We start from the raw sequence: 17,164 nt of genomic DNA, 5'->3' as shown, positions 1-17,164 counted from the left end.
CAAAGTTCCCAAGGTACAAAAACAGCTCCCAGCAAGAACCAGGAACCACAATTCAAGATAACGAGCACCGGGAACAGGGAAAACAATCCTTTTAACCCCTCCTAGCACATCACATGGGCGCTATGTACATGGCAAGAGAAAGAGGACTTACGGGGCAGAATCCTAACAATATGCTCTTATCAGGATTCAGTGGGGATCGAGATTTTTACTTACAGTTTACTGGCGTGGTGAGAGGCCCATAACCTACTTCTACCTTCCGCTGCTCGGCTATGATTGCCGTGCGGTCCGGTGCCAGTGATAACGAGAGAATGCTTCCGGGCGCGGTCACGTGGGAGCCACGTCACCGGCTGGGCTGGTTGAGCTACGGGAAGCCGAGAGGGCCGCTAGTTGCCAAGGGGATTGAATGCTGAGGCTTACGCGCATGCTTAGAAAAGTGATTGGTTTAATCAGGACAATACATTATAGATCAGAGAGCCAGCGCCTAGCGATATTGGGCGAGGTGCTTTAAAGCATCCGGTAATTTACAAGGGACGATTCTGTGTTAATCGAAAGATGAGGGGGGGTTATTAGTAGCCTCAGTAAATAGCAGGTGACGTCTTATTGCGCTGCAATTAATAAACAGAGACTGAGGTGGAAATGTCACATGGTCTCAATTGTAGGATGAGTATCAGGATTGGGCATTATTCATTCAGGTATTAAGGCCCAGGGGATATTAATAAGAAATATCATCCGTGGTGAAAGGACATGTGGATAGCCAGTAGGGTAATCAGGTGCCCTAATAAATAGGTGTAATTCTCAAGGGAAGACACTTTTCATTTTAGCACAGAAGCCCATGGAATGTTATCATTCAGGCCCATCTTGTGGGTCGATAGTCTATAGATCCATCGCTGCTCTTTTTCAAAGAGGCGTGATTGTATATTGGGGCCTTGTTGCAATTGTTCAATCACTGTCCACCTCATGTCATTTGGAGTGTGGAGGACAGTAAGAAAGTGATCCGTCAGTTTAGTGGTATTTTTCTTGCAGCGTATCGTGCTTCTGTGCTCACAGATGCGCTGTTTTATCTTGTGGGTTGTCATTCCCACATAGGGCTTCCCACAGGTGCATGTGATCAGGTAGACGACATTACTGCTATTGCAGTTGGTGTGGGATCTTTGTTCCCAGACCCTGCCCACTTCTAGATTTAAAGTTTTGGTGTTGTCAGTAAGGTGGCAGACACTGCAATCACCACATCGTGAGTGTCCTGTCACTGGGGGGAGGCCCCACATCTGTGTAAGAGTGGGGTTGTTGTTCATGGTCGTGTTCCTGGGTCTGGTATTGACCAAGCTGTCTTTTAGGCTCTGCGCTCTTCTGTATGAAAACACTGGTTTTTCCCATTTTAATTTTCCTGAGTTTACTATGGACCAATGTTTATTGATGCTTCTGCTGACTTGGTTTGAAATTGCGTTATAGGTTGTCACGCATGTCAGTGGAGTTGTTTCTTTGTTTTTTGTTGTTTCCTCCAGTAAGGCTTGTCTAGGAGGAAAATACCATCATAGTGAGCTTTGACATTGAAAGCCTCTATACTAACATACCTCAGGAAGCAACCATCGATGTACTAAAGAAAACACTGGAAGAAACCACCTGGGACCACCGCACGCCCAAAGAATTCATCATCAAATGTGCTACCCTAGCCCTAAAAAGGAACTTTTTTGAATATGAAGGATCCCTATACCTCCAAATAGGGGGACACATCCATGGGCAGCGTTTTCACCCCGAGCGTGGCGGGGCTCTACGTGTTTGACTTTGAGCAAAAATATATCTTATCGCCAGACAACCCTTACTTTGAAAACATCAAATTCTGGCGAAGATATATTGACGATGTTCTAGCAATTTGGCAAGGTCCACAGGAAACACTAATGGCGTTCATAGCCTGGCTCAATAATCGCGACCCCCATTTACACTTTACCCATAGTGCTGACAAAGAAAAAATGGTTTTCTTTGACATACAAATCCAAAGGGAAAATGACACTTTAACAACTAAAACCTACTTTAAACCAACTGCCAAAAACAATCTGTTAAGGTACGAAAGCTTCCATCCGCGACCCCTGAGGGAAAATCTGCCTTACGGCCAATACCTGCATCTACGAAGAAACTGTAGCAAACTGACAGACTACAAAAGCCAGGCAGAAGATCTCCCCACGAAACGAATGAACCGTGGTTACCCACCCAAGATTATTCACAAGTGTCAAAAAAGAGCGAGGAACCAACCTAGACAAGCCCTACGGAGGAAACAACAAAAAACAAAGAAACAACTCCACTGACATGCGTGACAACCTATAACGCAATTTCAAACCAAGTCAGCAGAAGCATCAATAAACATTGGTCCATAGTAAACTCAGGAAACTTAAAATGGGAAAAACCAGTGTTTTCATACAGAAGAGCGCAGAGCCTAAAAGACAGCTTGGTCAATACCAGACCCAGGAACACGATATGACCAACAACCCCACTCTTACACAGATGTGGGGCCTCCCCCCAGTGACAGGACACTCACGATGTGGTGATTGCAGTGTCTGCCACCTTACTGACAACACCAAAACTTTAAATCTAGAAGTGGGCAGGGTCTGGGAACAAAGATCCCACACCAACTGCAATAGCAGTAATGTCGTCTACCTGATCACATGCACCTGTGGGAAGCCCTATGTGGGAATGACAACCCGCAAGATAAAACAGCGCATCTGTGAGCACAGAAGCACGATACGCTGCAAGAAAAATACCACAAAACTGACGGATCACTTTCTTACTGTCCACCACACTCCAAATGACATGAGGTGGACAGTGATTGAACAATTGCAACCAGGCCCCAATATACAATCACGCCTGTTTGAAAAAGAGCAGCGATGGATCTATAGACTATCGACCCACAAGATGGGCCTGAATGATAACATTCCATGGGCTTCTGTGCTAAAATGAAAAGTGTCTTCCCTTGAGAATTACACCTATTTATTAGGGCACCTGATTACCCTACTGGCCATCCACATGTCCTTTCACCACGGATGATATTTCTTATTAATATCCCCTGGGCCTTAATACCTGAATGAATAATGCCCAATCCTGATACTCATCCTACAATTGAGACCATGTGACATTTCCACCTCAGTCTCTGTTTATTAATTGCAGCGCAATAAGACGTCACCTGCTATTTACTGAGGCTACTAATAACCCCCCCCCCATCTTTCGATTAACACAAAATCGTCCCTTGTAAATTACCGGATGCTTTAAAGCACCTCGCCCAATATCGCTTGGCGCTGGCTCTCTGATCTATAATGTATTGTCCTGATTAAACCAATCACTTTTCTAAGCATGCGCGTAAGCCTCAGCATTCAATCCCCTTGGCAACCAGCGGCCCTCTCGGCTTCCCGTAGCTCAACCAGCCCAGCCGGTGACGCGGCTCCCACGTGACCGCGCCCGGAAACATTCTCTCGTTATCACTGGCACCGGACCGCACGGCAATCATAGCCGAGCAGCGGAAGGTAGAAGTAAGTTATGGGCCTCTCGCCACGCCAGTAAACTGTAAGTAAAAGTCTCGATCCCCACTGAATCCTGATACGAGCATATGAGATGCCATGTACTCTTACCGATGCGGCCAGACTTTACCGCCCCACGGCATCCATCGTCATTTGTAACCTAATCACGGGTACAATATTTCTTTACACAGAATACGTTGTACCGCGTGATGTGCCTACCCCCTGCCCGCCGAAGTACAATAGCAAACTACCGATAGTAAGCCTGCCCTCTGCCATGCAGCATCTGTGACCTTCTCTATGTTACCTGTTTGTTAGTCTTGTATGTCTCATGCCTGCACTACAATTACTAAGGGCTACCATTGGGTGGCCCTTGTTAAATAATAATGTGCATCAGAATATATTTGCGACCTAAACAACGCAATTCCACCTACCATTGGAATATGGCGATAAGAATAGCATTATTGCATGCAAATTTGCACGCACCTATAAATATTGATACATAACCTTCTTGGCTATAATAATAAGCGTTCACGTACACGATATCATCACGCTCATCATCTCCTGAGGTTTTTACAAACACCACTGTGGTATGCAGTATGTATGCACTGAGAGTCTGCACGACGTAACAGGCCAGTAAGAGTGTTTTGCGCCTGACGCCCATTTATTTTCTCTCCCCACAGGTTTTTGTCCATGCTCCTTATTTTTGAGAGCAATCCACCTTTGGTAAATTTTGTCATAGGTACTGAAAGGATTTAGGATAGGGTGAGTCTTTTAGGGGACTCATACCGCCCATCTCCTTGGTCCTGATGAATACCGGGAACCTTCCCTAATGGTAGAAACATGTTGACCAACGCACTATAACACATATAGAGATACGTAGGTCGTAACTCCCCTTCCAGTATCTCGCACCTTATTATTTTTATTATTGTCCAGTTGCTTTTTAATAAAATGCACTTTTACAAAGTTAAACCAGGACAATTTTTAACATCTATTTTTTTGCACTTACATCTCACAACCTGCTCCACTGTATTACAGGTGTCGAAGCACACCCTGGTGACGCTAGGCCGCCAGGGTGGACGCCGATGATGAAGCATGTCACCACTAGGTGGTGAGTGAGTTTTTTTTTTAAAAAGGAATAATTATTCCGCTTTTGGAAAACCTCCAGCCTATACGTCGGGTGATACTCCTTTTGTTTTTCTATATCCGTGACCAGGGGAACAGGAGTATTCCTCGTCCACCTCAAGTGGACACAATCCCTTACTCTCCCCTTTGTTTTTCCTGTTAAAGTAACACCCGATCAGCGGCAATCCCCCTCCAGTGTGGGGTACCATAGGGCTCCTCCCTTAGCCCGACATTATTTAATGTGTACATGTCCCCACTGGAGGAGGTGGTCGCCCCGTTCGGAGTCAAAATTGTCAACTACGCCGACGACACCCAACGGGTCGCCTCCCTTTCCCATCCGGACCAAGGGCCAGGTCCCCTAAACGACTGCCTATCAAAAATATTCACTTGGATGGGGGAATCTTCACTAAAACTGAACGGATCCAAGACAGAGATCATGATACTAGGGAATAAAGGATCAACCCTCCCGCCGAACATCTGGCCTACCTGCTTGGGGGAGCCCCCATCCCCAAAAGAGGAGATCAAGAGTTTGGGGGTCTGGATGGAACAGGACCTATCCTTTAAGACCCAAGCCAAAAAAGTAGCGGGAATCTGCTTTGGCCTCCTTCAATCGGCCCGGAAGATCCTGCCCCTCCTTCCGCAGACCTCCCGCAAGCTGCTTATCCAAGGATTGATCCTGTCTAGACTGGATCACAATAACGCCATCCTCCTTGGAGCGCCGGAATCCACCCTTAACAAGCTCCAACAAATCCAGAATGCTGCAGCACGGCTTCTCACGGACACCCCAGCCAGATCATCAGCCAAACCAGCACTGAAACGGCTGCACTGGCTCCCAATAAGAGAAAGGATAAAATTTAAATCCCTCTGCCTGGCACACAAACTACTACAGGACAAGGGCCCCCCATTCTGAAAAAAACCTAGGCATCCCATATAAAGCCAACAGATCACTCCGATCAGACCACGAACGCCTAGTCACAGTGCCCAGAGTAAAAACAGCACGGACAGGGGGACGGCGGTTCTCGGTCAACACAGCTAAACTGTGGAACTCCCTCCCCCTCAAACTTAGGACCGAACCCTGTCATCTCCGATTTCGGAAACTTCTGAAAACCCACCTCTTCCCCTGATCCCCCATGTCCCCTCCTTTTCTTCCTGTCTTCCCCTCTGACTCCGCTGTCTTGGTCTTTAGCGCTGGGATGCTTCCGGGTTACTACGCGCTTTATAAACCTTACTCATTACTCAGTGTGATTATTAGAAATGGGAATGGGGGTTCTGAAGAATATTTGGAATCCCTTCTCTTTTGAAACCTTCTCCCAGACAGGATATAAATGACAAAAGATGCTAGTGATGTCCCATGACAGAGGGTCTTACAGCCACTCATTTGTTTCCACTTAAAACAAAAGTACTGCTATCAGCATACTGCTTCTTTTTTTTTTTTTATTGAAATAATAACAAGAAACACAACAAACATCACAAGGCAGTAATGACAATTGATCAATTGGTCATGGGTCCGCGCAGAAGGCGCTCCGGCGCAACGGCATATATCATACAGTCAGTATACATAAGAAGGGGGGAGGGGGGCAGCGAGGAGACAAGCAATAGTACATGAAAAGTCAATAAGTGGAATGTCAATCATGGGGACAAAGCGACATCGGGAAGCAAAGCATGTGGGGGGGTGCAGACATCCCCACGATAGGAGTTCCACTGTGACCAAATTCTACTCCATTTCTTGGGTCGACCCCGTGACAGATAAACAGCTTTCTCCCTAAACATGCACAAGTCCATGTTTTCCTTCCAGGACGATACAGTAGGCGGCCTACTGGATCCCCACAGCTGTGCAATGTCTCTTTTCGCAATCATGTTGCCCAGGGTTGCCCAGGTGATCTGAGCCGTATTGTAGTCATTGGGTTCCCAGACATTAAGGAGACAACGCCTGGCTTCGGGAAGTAATGCAACACCAGTCACCCTTTCCATCACTGCATGTACACGGGACCAAAATTCACACACCACCGGACATTCCCACAGGATATGGAGGAAGGTGCCAGTCATGCCGCATCCACGCTTACACTGATCATCCATAGAATAACCCATGCGAACCAGGCTCGGACCCGTGACGTACACACGATGGAGGATCTTGAGTTGAACGAATCTAAGGCGAGCTGGTATGGCGACCTCTTTAGGCGAGGACAAGGCGGATTGCCAGTCCTCATCATCCAATTCTAGACCATCAGCGGTCCACGAGGCCCTGAGGCGCACAAGCAGATCAGTCCTATTATTTATGAGCTTCTTATAAATCAGAGAAATTGTGCTATCGGGTACATGTCCGTCAAGGATACTATCCTCGAGGGGAGAGGATTCAGGAAGATCCGTACCCACGGTGAAAACCGACAATAGGGCATGTCGGACCTGGGCATATCGGAAATATTCTCTATCCCCTAGTTCGTACTCAGCCTGTAGCACCGCAAAGGACTTAACGTCCCCATTGGACCAAAGATCCCCCACCTTGCTGATACCAATCATGTCCCATTTATCAAATGCTTTCGTTCGCCACAGATTACCCAAACATTCAGAATCATACAGGGGGGGTCGCACGGGTGAGTCTGTCATTCCATCCAAGAGCCGCAGTTGCATCACGCCACACTCGTACCGCAATCCTAGTGGGTCCTGTCAGTGATTTACAGTGCCTCCGGGAATAAAGCGCCCTGTTAAAATTTCCCCCCGGCAGAAGGTGTTTATCCATTGCAAAGGCCGGGACAGGACCGGGGGCATACGTCGCATGGTTAACCGCACTCAGCTGGGAAGCCCAATAATAGCGCCTAATGTCAGGGAGGGCGATACCTCCGTCGTACCACGGTAATGTGAGTTTAGACAGAGCAATGCGCACACGTCCGTCCCAGACAAGTCGCCTTTGTGGACCCTCCACCTCACGAAAGTACCGAGAGGGAACAAGATCAAACGAGTTCTGGAGAGCGTACAGAAATCTGGGCAGCGACATCATTTTAAAAAGAGCCGCACGACCCAGCGGGGACAAAGGCAACTGACGCCAGCGAGCGACATCTAACTTCAGCCTTTGAAGAGGAGGTAGCAAGTTACGTTCATAACGAACGGTGGCATCCAAGGAGATGTAGATCCCCAGGTATTTAAAGCCGGTCTCAGTCACTTGAATTGGACATCTACGAGGCAATGGGGGGGGAGTCCTCCAGCCAAAACGTAGACACAAGATTTAGTCCAATTAATAACGAGACCCGAGTTCTTCCCAAAAGAGGTCAGAACATCGAAAAGCACATTAAGAGACTTCCGAGGGGAGGTAAGGTACAGGAGGATGTCATCCGCGTAAAGCGAGATACGATCCTCAAAGTCGGGAGTCCACCGAATGCCCCTCATGGACGGTTCCCAACGGAGCCACTCAGCCAGCGGTTCCAAAGCGAGGGCGAAGAGTAACGGAAACAGCGGGCAGCCCTGCCGGGTACCCCGCCCGAGTGTAAAGGCCCCGGACACCTTACCATTAACCACCACCTGAGCCAGGGGCTTCTCATAAAGAAGTTTAACCCAAGCGATGAACCCCGGGCCGAACCCAAACTTCGAGAGGGCAGCCCAAAGGTAGGGCCACTCAATGGTATCGAAAGCCATCGTAGCGTCAAGGGAAACTAAAATGGCCGACTCAGTGAGAGTCGCAGCCCTCGCGAGAACTCCATGGAGTCTCCGCAGATTAAGGGCGGTGTTACGATGGGGAATGAAACCGGACTGATCCGGATGGACCAAGTCCCCGATCACCGTAACCAAGCGATTAGCCAACAGTTTGGCAAGAATTTTGGGTTCGGCGTTAAGCAATGAAATGGGTCTATACGAGGCACAGCGATCACAAGGCTTACCCTCCTTGTGGAGAACCACAATGGTAGCAAGCCGCTGATCCGCGGGCAAGGAACCAGAGTCCAACGCCTCCAGGAACATCCCCTTTAAATAGGGTGCCACGGTGTCGGGTCGTAGCTTATACAATTCGATGGGTAAGCCATTGGGGCCCATTGCTTTACCAGAGCGGAGGGAACGGATAGCACCCGCGATCTCGTCTACCGTGATGGGCGCGTCCATGAGGTCTCTGTCGTCCTCTGAAAGACAGGGCAGCGCAATGTCCCGAAGAAGTAACCGGGAATCCTCCTCGTCTCTAACAGAGACCGAGGCATACACAGTTTGAAAGTGATCAACAAAACAATCAACGATCCCAACAGGCTCAATAACACGCTCACCATCCAGCCACTCAATCACAGGGACAACACGATTCTCTCTCGCTTTCTTATCCAGCCACGCAATCAATTTACCAGTCTTATCCCCCACGTCATACAGCCGGCCCTGTTGCTCACTGTACATCACCTTAGCCGCATCGGTGATGAGGGCCTTGTAATCAGCCAGCTTCAAACTAAGGGAATGCGATGCCAAACGTGACACTCCAGAACCGAGATCATTCTCAAGTAGGTAAGTATACTTGTAAAGCGCACTGTTACCCCATCTCGGGGTGTCCTGGCGCTGTATACCGCTGGGGAACCCGTCCTGGCTTTCCCTGTGAGATGGTCCCTCCTGGGCACCTCCAAGGTGAAGCCAGGCATCCCCAGCGTTGATGGGGCCGTTGTGGAGATTAAGCAAGCTATTGCCCAGAGTTGCAGAGTGGGACCGATGGTTAGCGTAGGCACCGAGGCGAGAATTATCGAGTCCACGGACATTGACCCAAGAACCTGCCGCGTCGGGAATTGAACCCTGGTCCCAGGCCGATCTCTGCTTCAGGGTCTGCCGCTTCTAACCAGTGAGCCACACTTCTCCAAGTGCAGTGATATCAGTTTCAATTCGCACCACTTCCTCATTTTTAGCCTTCTTTGCAGCAGCAATAAGTGACAGTGACTGCCCACGGATAACCGTCTTGAAAGCCTCCCACAGCGAAACAGAAGAAGAAACAGACCCCACATTGTCATTGAAGTAGTGGTCAATAACTTTCACAAGTTCAGAACGGGTCTTAGGATTACGGAAATACCAAGGGTTGATGGGGGCCACCCTACCCGCACTGCCAAATCCAACCCGAAACCGAAGCCACAAAGGAGAATGGTCCGATATACCCCTGGGAAGATGACGAACCTCGTCAATGAGGGAAGATTGGGCTGATGGCATCAGGAAATAATCTAGCCTGGAGAGACTACCATGCGCCCCGGAGTGGAAGGTGTACTGAAGCTGTGTGGGATGCATCAGTCTCCAGCTATCGATTAATCCAAAAGTCTCCAGCAAATCACTAAGCCACATCTGAGATCTGACCAACTCCCGGGGGGGAAAACGGTCAGCAGTACCAGAGACAACAGAGTTAAAGTCCCCACCAAGGATAAGAAGACCCTCGGGTAACCCTAGCATGACCTTACCCAGATCAGCATAAGTAGGGGCCTGTAGGCCCGGAGGGACATAGATCGAGAGAATGGAGAGAGTCTTCCCCTCCCATCTACCCGTAAGGGCAGCATAGCGCCCCCTATCATCAAGGATCACCTCATCGATCTCGAAAGGGAGAGATGTCCGAATGAGAATGCCCACCCCCCGGGAGCCAGACGTGAAACCAGAGTGAGCGACTAAGCGATAACCACGCCTATTCAAAGCTTGGAAGACGTTACCAATCAGATGTGTCTCCTGTAGGAGAACAACATCAGGAGAATGGCGTCTGAGGAACTGCAAGACCACCCCCGCTTTATTCTGTCTCCCAACCCATTAACATTCCAGGACAACAGTCTCAACTCACCACCCCCCATCCCCGAGAATAAAGCAGGGCACCCCACACACGAACCCAAATGACACGAGCAGAAAGAAAAATCAATATGAAGCCTTGTGACAAGAAAAAAACACACACAGTCCCACCATCCAACTGAAACCCGTTACAACGCCCCCCACCCTGCACCCCTGCGTACGACTCAGAATCCACCCCAACTTGCAGTGTGCCTGTCGCCCCATAGTGAAACTACTCTACACAAAGAACCCAGGAGGAGAAAGAGACCCCAGTAACCCCCGCCACCCTCAGGCCCAAGCGATAAAATGAAAACCCAAAGAACCAAAGTCCAGACTCAGCCGAGAAAGTAGAGAAGTTCAGATGCCAGGATCCAAGCATCATTCCTGCTCCAACAAGCCACCTTCAGCACCGCCGGGGTGCTCAGTTCGATCATCCCTTTTGGGCAAAGAGTCAAGCCAGTCACTGACACTGTCCGGGCGATCAAAGAAAAACGTTCGTTCACCATGTTCCACACGAAGTCTGGCCGGAAACAGCATGGCATACTTGAATCCCAGGTCCCGCAAACGTCTCTTGACTCCCTGAAACCCCATCCTCCGCCGCTGAACAAATGGAGTAAAGTCGGGATAGAAGTTCACAGTAGAATTTTCGAACTTCACCGGGCCTTTGTCCCGGGAAGCTTGCAGGATAGCGTCCCTGTCCCTGAAGTGGAACAATCTGGCAACAATGGGTCTCAGGGGAGCCCCGGGCTGAGCCTTCCCTCCCGGAACCCTGTGAGCTCGCTCAACCGCAAAGAATTTGGTAAGCCCGGGGGGAGCAAGATGGTTCGAGACCAGATCTGCCACTAGGAGGTCAATAGCAGAGGGCTCGGAAGTCTCAGGAACGCCAATAATGCGCACGTTATTGCGACGGGACCGATTTTGTGGTCAAATGGAATGGCTGGAAACAGTGCTGCGAGACCAGGCTGGAGCAGGAGTCAATCTGAGCCGCAGACCAGTCAATCCGCGCCGGGAGTAGGAAGTGAAACAGAAAGTTAGACAGAGACCGTCCAGGGGGAGAAACCCCTTCGGCCGATGTTGTTCAACTACTCCCCGGCCAGCAAATCAACTGAGCCCCCGGTGTCGCCTCGGGGCGGGCCGAGAAAGTTCCAGGCGATGTAAAAATGGACCCAAGCGTCCGATTTCGATTTTTCGAAGAATGTTGAAGTCAGCCAGAGTTTGCCTTCAAAAGCCCATCGGTAAAATCAGGATTTAGAAAGGATAGATGCGAAGGGCGGGGCGGGTCTCGGGAGCTCCTCACTCACGCGACCATCTTGGATGCCCGCGAAGCTCCTCCTCTCATACTGCTTCTTTTGACTAGAGCCTGGCGCCCTCCCGGGATCACTTGTGGCCCCCCTAGGGGTGCCACCTCCCAGTTTGAAGACCCCTGATTTAGGCTAACTGGTGAATTACATGTTTGTACCAACATTGACAGATCATGGCCATTATAAACAACTTCAACTTAGAAAATTCAGAAAAAACTCTTGAACCAGGTAGTGATGTTCCTTGTCGTACCTTTGAGTGAGATATTAGTAAAGCTTCAATGAACTACTCTAAGGGACTCATAAATCAGCATTACATAAAAATAAAACTGGTAAAAAAAAAATAAAAAAAAATAGCACACAGCATATGACCACAATAAGGTGGTTTATACCTCTATTCCCACCCTCAGCCCTATTGGTGAGGAATTTGGTTGTCGTGTAGGGTGTCAAGATAATCCAGCTATAAATCAAGTTCTTTTGCTGCCGGGCTGCTATTTGTGGACATTCATTTCACACACTCCGTAATATAACCAAGGGTTACCCATGATATAAAATTGTCACTATTCTTCAAAATATGGAGTTTTCTGTGGCAATCTCTATCTTTATCTGGGGTGACAAGAAAACCCAGGGAGCTGCCATTATCTATTCCAAATGCCTAATTATAGCTGTTCACCTTACCAAGAGATCAGTGCGTGTGAAAGTAAGAGGACACTTGTACCAGGAGAAAAAGAACTGCTTTAGAACGGAAATGTTTTCAAACTTCCTAGGAAATGAGAAATGTGGTTTCTTTTCATTTCTCTAAGATGTTAGCTCAGCTGTTTTCACATTTTGCTCCTTGGTCTCCATATGTAAATTGAGGTCACTGGAATTGCTTGGTGTGTTGCATTAACTTGAATATAACACTGTGAGACATCACTGTTCATTCCACTGTTTGTATATTGCATTGGGCTTTCAACATCGAGTAGGACAATGTCAATTATCCATGTCTGTATAATGTGTGCAGCTGTCAGAGTGCACACGGTCATTGTGCATTGACTCTGCTAGGAGATCATGTGTGTTCCGCTCATACATTTAATAATGCACACAAAATATGAATATTTCACTTCCTTCTTTTGTTGTATTTACAAACAGTATCTCACCTTCAGGAGTTCCCACGCCGGCGCCTCACACTTCATTTCTATCTCTGTTATCAGAGCCTTGAGAGAGGTGATTTGATTGGACAGTTTGGTGATATTTGCATTTTCTACCATGGTAATTTTCTTCTCCATCTCCTCCAGTCTTCTGTGCAGTGTTTGCTCATTTTCTTTCAGAAGCAGTCGTAGTTTTTCAAACTCAGATTCAATTTTCTTCTTCTCAGTTCTTAGCTTGTTCTGTCAGAAGCAAAGAAAAGCTGGTTGCATATTAAAAAGCTTCCTACAAGCTGTCACTAGAGTGGGAGGGAGGAGGGGTTGATACTTTTTGTTGCACTAACTGGATAGGAATATTAATTTGTACTATTCCTAAATCCAGCGCACAATCTAGTGCAAGTCGTAGAAACGACCTGCGTTGTAATACCATGCGTGGTAACAACACGGACGATGTAACGTCCGCGTTGTTACCTATTGCGATTCATAACGTGGCGCTGTAACGTCACATATTCGCTCAAGCTGAGCTGTGCCCATGAAATTTCTAGAATTAGAAATGCATATGTCCTGAATAAGGGAATGTACATGTCCCGAAACGTGTTAAGATTAGAGGGCATTTGGCTTAATGAACTATTCATGGGTTAAAACTCATCTACACAATGCTGGAGCTTCCATGCTTGCTTTATCACTTTGATTAACATCTGTTAGATGATCTGTAGTTCGAGGATGTATATACAATACCATAGCAGGATTAAATTGCTAAAACCTTTGTTTAGGAAGGGGCTTACACCAGGCTTGCTCAGTCTGATAGATGGATAGATAACTCCACATCCATACATACACACATCCACAGAGGTACACACTCATACAGATGTACACATTAATTTGCACACACACACACACACACAAATATTGTACAAACTCCGATGGTTAGCTTCAATCTATGCATATACACACTCTATACACACTCTCAGAGGCACACATCCATACAATATTATATATATGTATAAATATATACTCACACACAGATGCAAATAAAATCTTATGGATTTGAACTCCAGACATGTATACACAAACTCACAGATGCACATATATTTGCACACTCACAAATGCCACCAGACCTTGCGATAGGCAAACCCATAGATAGGCATTCATGTACACAGGTACAAATGCACAGCCAATAAATCCAGACTGAAGCATACACAACCCTCAAACAATCATGCACATAGATAAGCACATGTATTTGCACACTCTGAGGCTCAAAATTCAAATATGCATATGCAGACATACAAGCACTTTTTTGTGTGGAGTTTTATATAGCGCAAACTAAACCCGAAGGTATCACAGCGCTTTACATGAGCACTAGTTACGTTACAGACCGACACATTCATGTTTGGTAGGCACGGGAGATTAAGTGATTTGCCCAGAATCACAGAATGTTGAGCGTCCCTGCCGAGAAGCGAACCTGGTTCCCCAGCTCTGAAGTTGACCGTCCTAGCTGTTAAGACACATTCTCTCCAGTGGCCTAACAGCACTATTCAAAGCCCAAAAAACAGACAGACATAGAGATGTGCAGACATGTGTACACTCCACAGATAACTCCAGGACCAGCCATACACAAACAAATACTTAGAAATGTACACCTAAGAGTGAACATGCATAAACATACAAATATGCACGCACACACACACACATTGGTAAATACACGCAGCCAGATAATGCCACACCTGTGTACACATACTCTAACTCACAACATTTAAGTATGTAAGTACTACCTTAAGGTCAGAGGAGAAATCTTGCTTTTATTTATTTTAGGACGAGCCTTTGGCCAAGGTTAGCCCCAACAACCAAGTGAAGTGACTCCGGTCAGTATATTTATCTGGTGGGGACCATGACCTAGACTGTAGGGTGAATTATCCACCTTGGTGTGTCTTGAAATGTAAGAGGCCACACAAAGGACTGGGCACAGACATATATAGACACAGCACTCACTGCAGACACTCACCCTCATGGTTTTATATTGTTCCTCCTCCTTGACTTTAGACTCCAGAACATATTCCTCCTCTTTCTTCAGAAGACGCAGCCACTCTTGAAGTTTTACCTGCAGAGATGAAAGTGCAAGGAATAACTGTAGATTTGTAAAGTGGAGAAGTGTGGCTCAATGATTAGAGCAGCATACCCTGATGCAGAGGTCTAGCCCGGGACCAGGGTTCAATTCCCGCCTCGGCGGGTCTTGGGCTCAATTTCCGCGCACCTGATAATTCTCGCCTCGGTGCCTATTCTAATCATGGGTTCCACTCTGCAACTCTGGGCAATAGTTTGCTTAATCTCCACAATGGTCCCAACAACGCTAGGATGCCTGGCTTCACCTTGGGGGCGCCAAGGAGTGGGTACTTCACAGGGAAAAGCCAGGAAGAGTTCCACAGCGGTATGTGTACAAGCGCCTGAGATACCCCTTCGGGGGTCGATTCGGTGCGCTGTACAAATACTACTACATTTACATTTACTTACAAAAAAGATTTACTACAATACCTGCCACATGTGCCCAGACTGCAGGCACCAGTATCCAGATTGTAAGCCACACATATCAAGATTGTAAGTGCCAGTCCCAAGTATCACAGAGAACTACTCAGACAGTGATGTCACCTTGTTCGCCCTATTCTTGCCTAGAAGGACCTAATACCAGAATCCCTGCTCCAAGGAAACTAGCTTTATCACTGGCACTTACTGCTACTTGACTTGTGCCCACTTTATGCCTAAACACATGGAAACATTTAGACCAGGCACTACGTAAAAGAAGGAACTTTGTCCTAGAGACTTATCCCAGAACAACACAGAACCAAAGTTCACTAACTCATTCTCAATCCCTCCAAAACTGAATTCTTCCTCCTATCTACCTCTCTCTCCCCGCCTCCTGTTCAATCCTGGATGGATCAGCTGAATTTACTCAACAGTAAACCCGTCATTGTCGACTGCGCTAAATCTCTAGGTGTCATACTTGACAAAAGACTCAACCTAATCTCACACATCAACTCCAATGTCCAGAACGCACGTTATCAGCTGCGCCTTCTGTGGGGTATTCGTCGGTTCTTCACAGAGAAAGACCTAAAAACCTTGGTCCAATCGCTAGTTCTCTCTAGACTGGATTATTTTAATTCTCTTCTGACTGGCCTTCCCAAATCTCACCTCTCCCCCTCAAATCCGTCCTCCATTCAGTAGCTTGCTTCATTTCAGGGTCCAAACGAAGTGACCACATCACTCCTATTCTGTCTTCTCTCTGATGGCTTCCCATCGAGGCAAGAGCTATTTACAAAACGGCTTGCATCACCCACAAAGACTTGCACTCTTCTTCCCCTCGCTATCTGGCGAATAAACTGAAATTGTCTGGAGGCTTGAGACCTTCTCTGAATGCAGAAAAGTTTCTGCTTGAGCCCCCCTCCTTTAAAAGGGAAAAATCGATGGCTCAATCATTCTCAGGTAATGCGGTGAGAATCTGGAACTCGCTTCCTTCATTGCTCCGTGCCATTAACTCGCTCCGGAACTTCAAAGCGGACCTCAAATCTCTTCTATTCCAAAGACACTTTCAGAACTAATTCCTTCATTCTCAGACTCCGCCAGGAAGTTCATTAGTCATTGTAAATTTGTAATATTTATTTATTTTTTGTACATTCCTTGCTTGCTGTGTTTGATATTGTGTTCCTTTTGCCTTGGCGCACCCAAACAGAATCTGGCCAGGTCTGTATGGGTGGATCCGACGCAGAGATGGGGCCAGCACCTTTGATGAATAGATGGGTGAGAACGCCTGCTAGAGGCTTCTCGAACGTGTTGATTTAACTATAAAAAGCGATGTCTGTGGTGTGGAGCTTAGGAACTCAGTCTTGGAGTGGGCGCACTCGCGGGACGACTTTGGTGCCCGGAGAGTTTACTTCCTGTGCCCCAGTCTCTACAGTGTTCCCGACATGGTGTTTTCGGTGCTTGGCCAACGATGTTGAAGACTTCGGTGCAGACGCATCTGGTGAGGTGCTTTGTACATTAACTGTTTATATATCCATATTCACGGTTTCATATTTGTATGCATTTTGGTGTGGTGTATTAATTGTTTATTGACTTTCACTCAGTGCCTAAGAACTTACTAGCTTCAGTGACTTATTGCCCTTGTCTATTATACTAATAAAAAACTCCTTTTACCTCCAGAGGAGTGTCAGAGTTTCTGTGTGAGTAAGTGGTGTGTGTAAGTTTAGATTACACAAGTGGATAGGGTAGTACATTTTGGCATAGTCGGCAGGATTCGTAAATTACGCGGGGAGGAACACGTTTAAAAAGACGAAAGGTGGTTTTGGTTCTTCGGCACCGAGTGAAATCCCTTTAGCTC

At 47.3% G+C, this 17,164-nt stretch overlaps 1 pseudogene across 1 annotated transcript in view; it reads right to left on the bottom strand.

The window, feature by feature from the left end:
* The window catches only part of LOC144754186 (E3 ubiquitin-protein ligase TRIM39-like), a 188,911-nt pseudogene that overhangs the window by 120,721 nt on the left and 51,026 nt on the right, over positions 1 to 17,164 (bottom strand). The window contains exons 2-3 of the transcript XR_013594677.1: positions 14,798 to 14,893; positions 12,808 to 13,038 (exon numbers count right to left, since the gene is read on the bottom strand). The product of XR_013594677.1 is annotated as an E3 ubiquitin-protein ligase TRIM39-like (transcript). The remainder of the gene's footprint in view (positions 1 to 12,807; positions 13,039 to 14,797; positions 14,894 to 17,164) is intronic.

The sequence above is a fragment of the Lissotriton helveticus genome, chromosome 5_1 (assembly GCF_964261635.1).
Source record: "Lissotriton helveticus chromosome 5_1, aLisHel1.1, whole genome shotgun sequence".
In the NCBI taxonomy this organism is placed as follows: Eukaryota; Metazoa; Chordata; class Amphibia; order Caudata; family Salamandridae; genus Lissotriton; species Lissotriton helveticus.
This window is presented reverse-complemented; position numbering and strand designations above follow the sequence as displayed.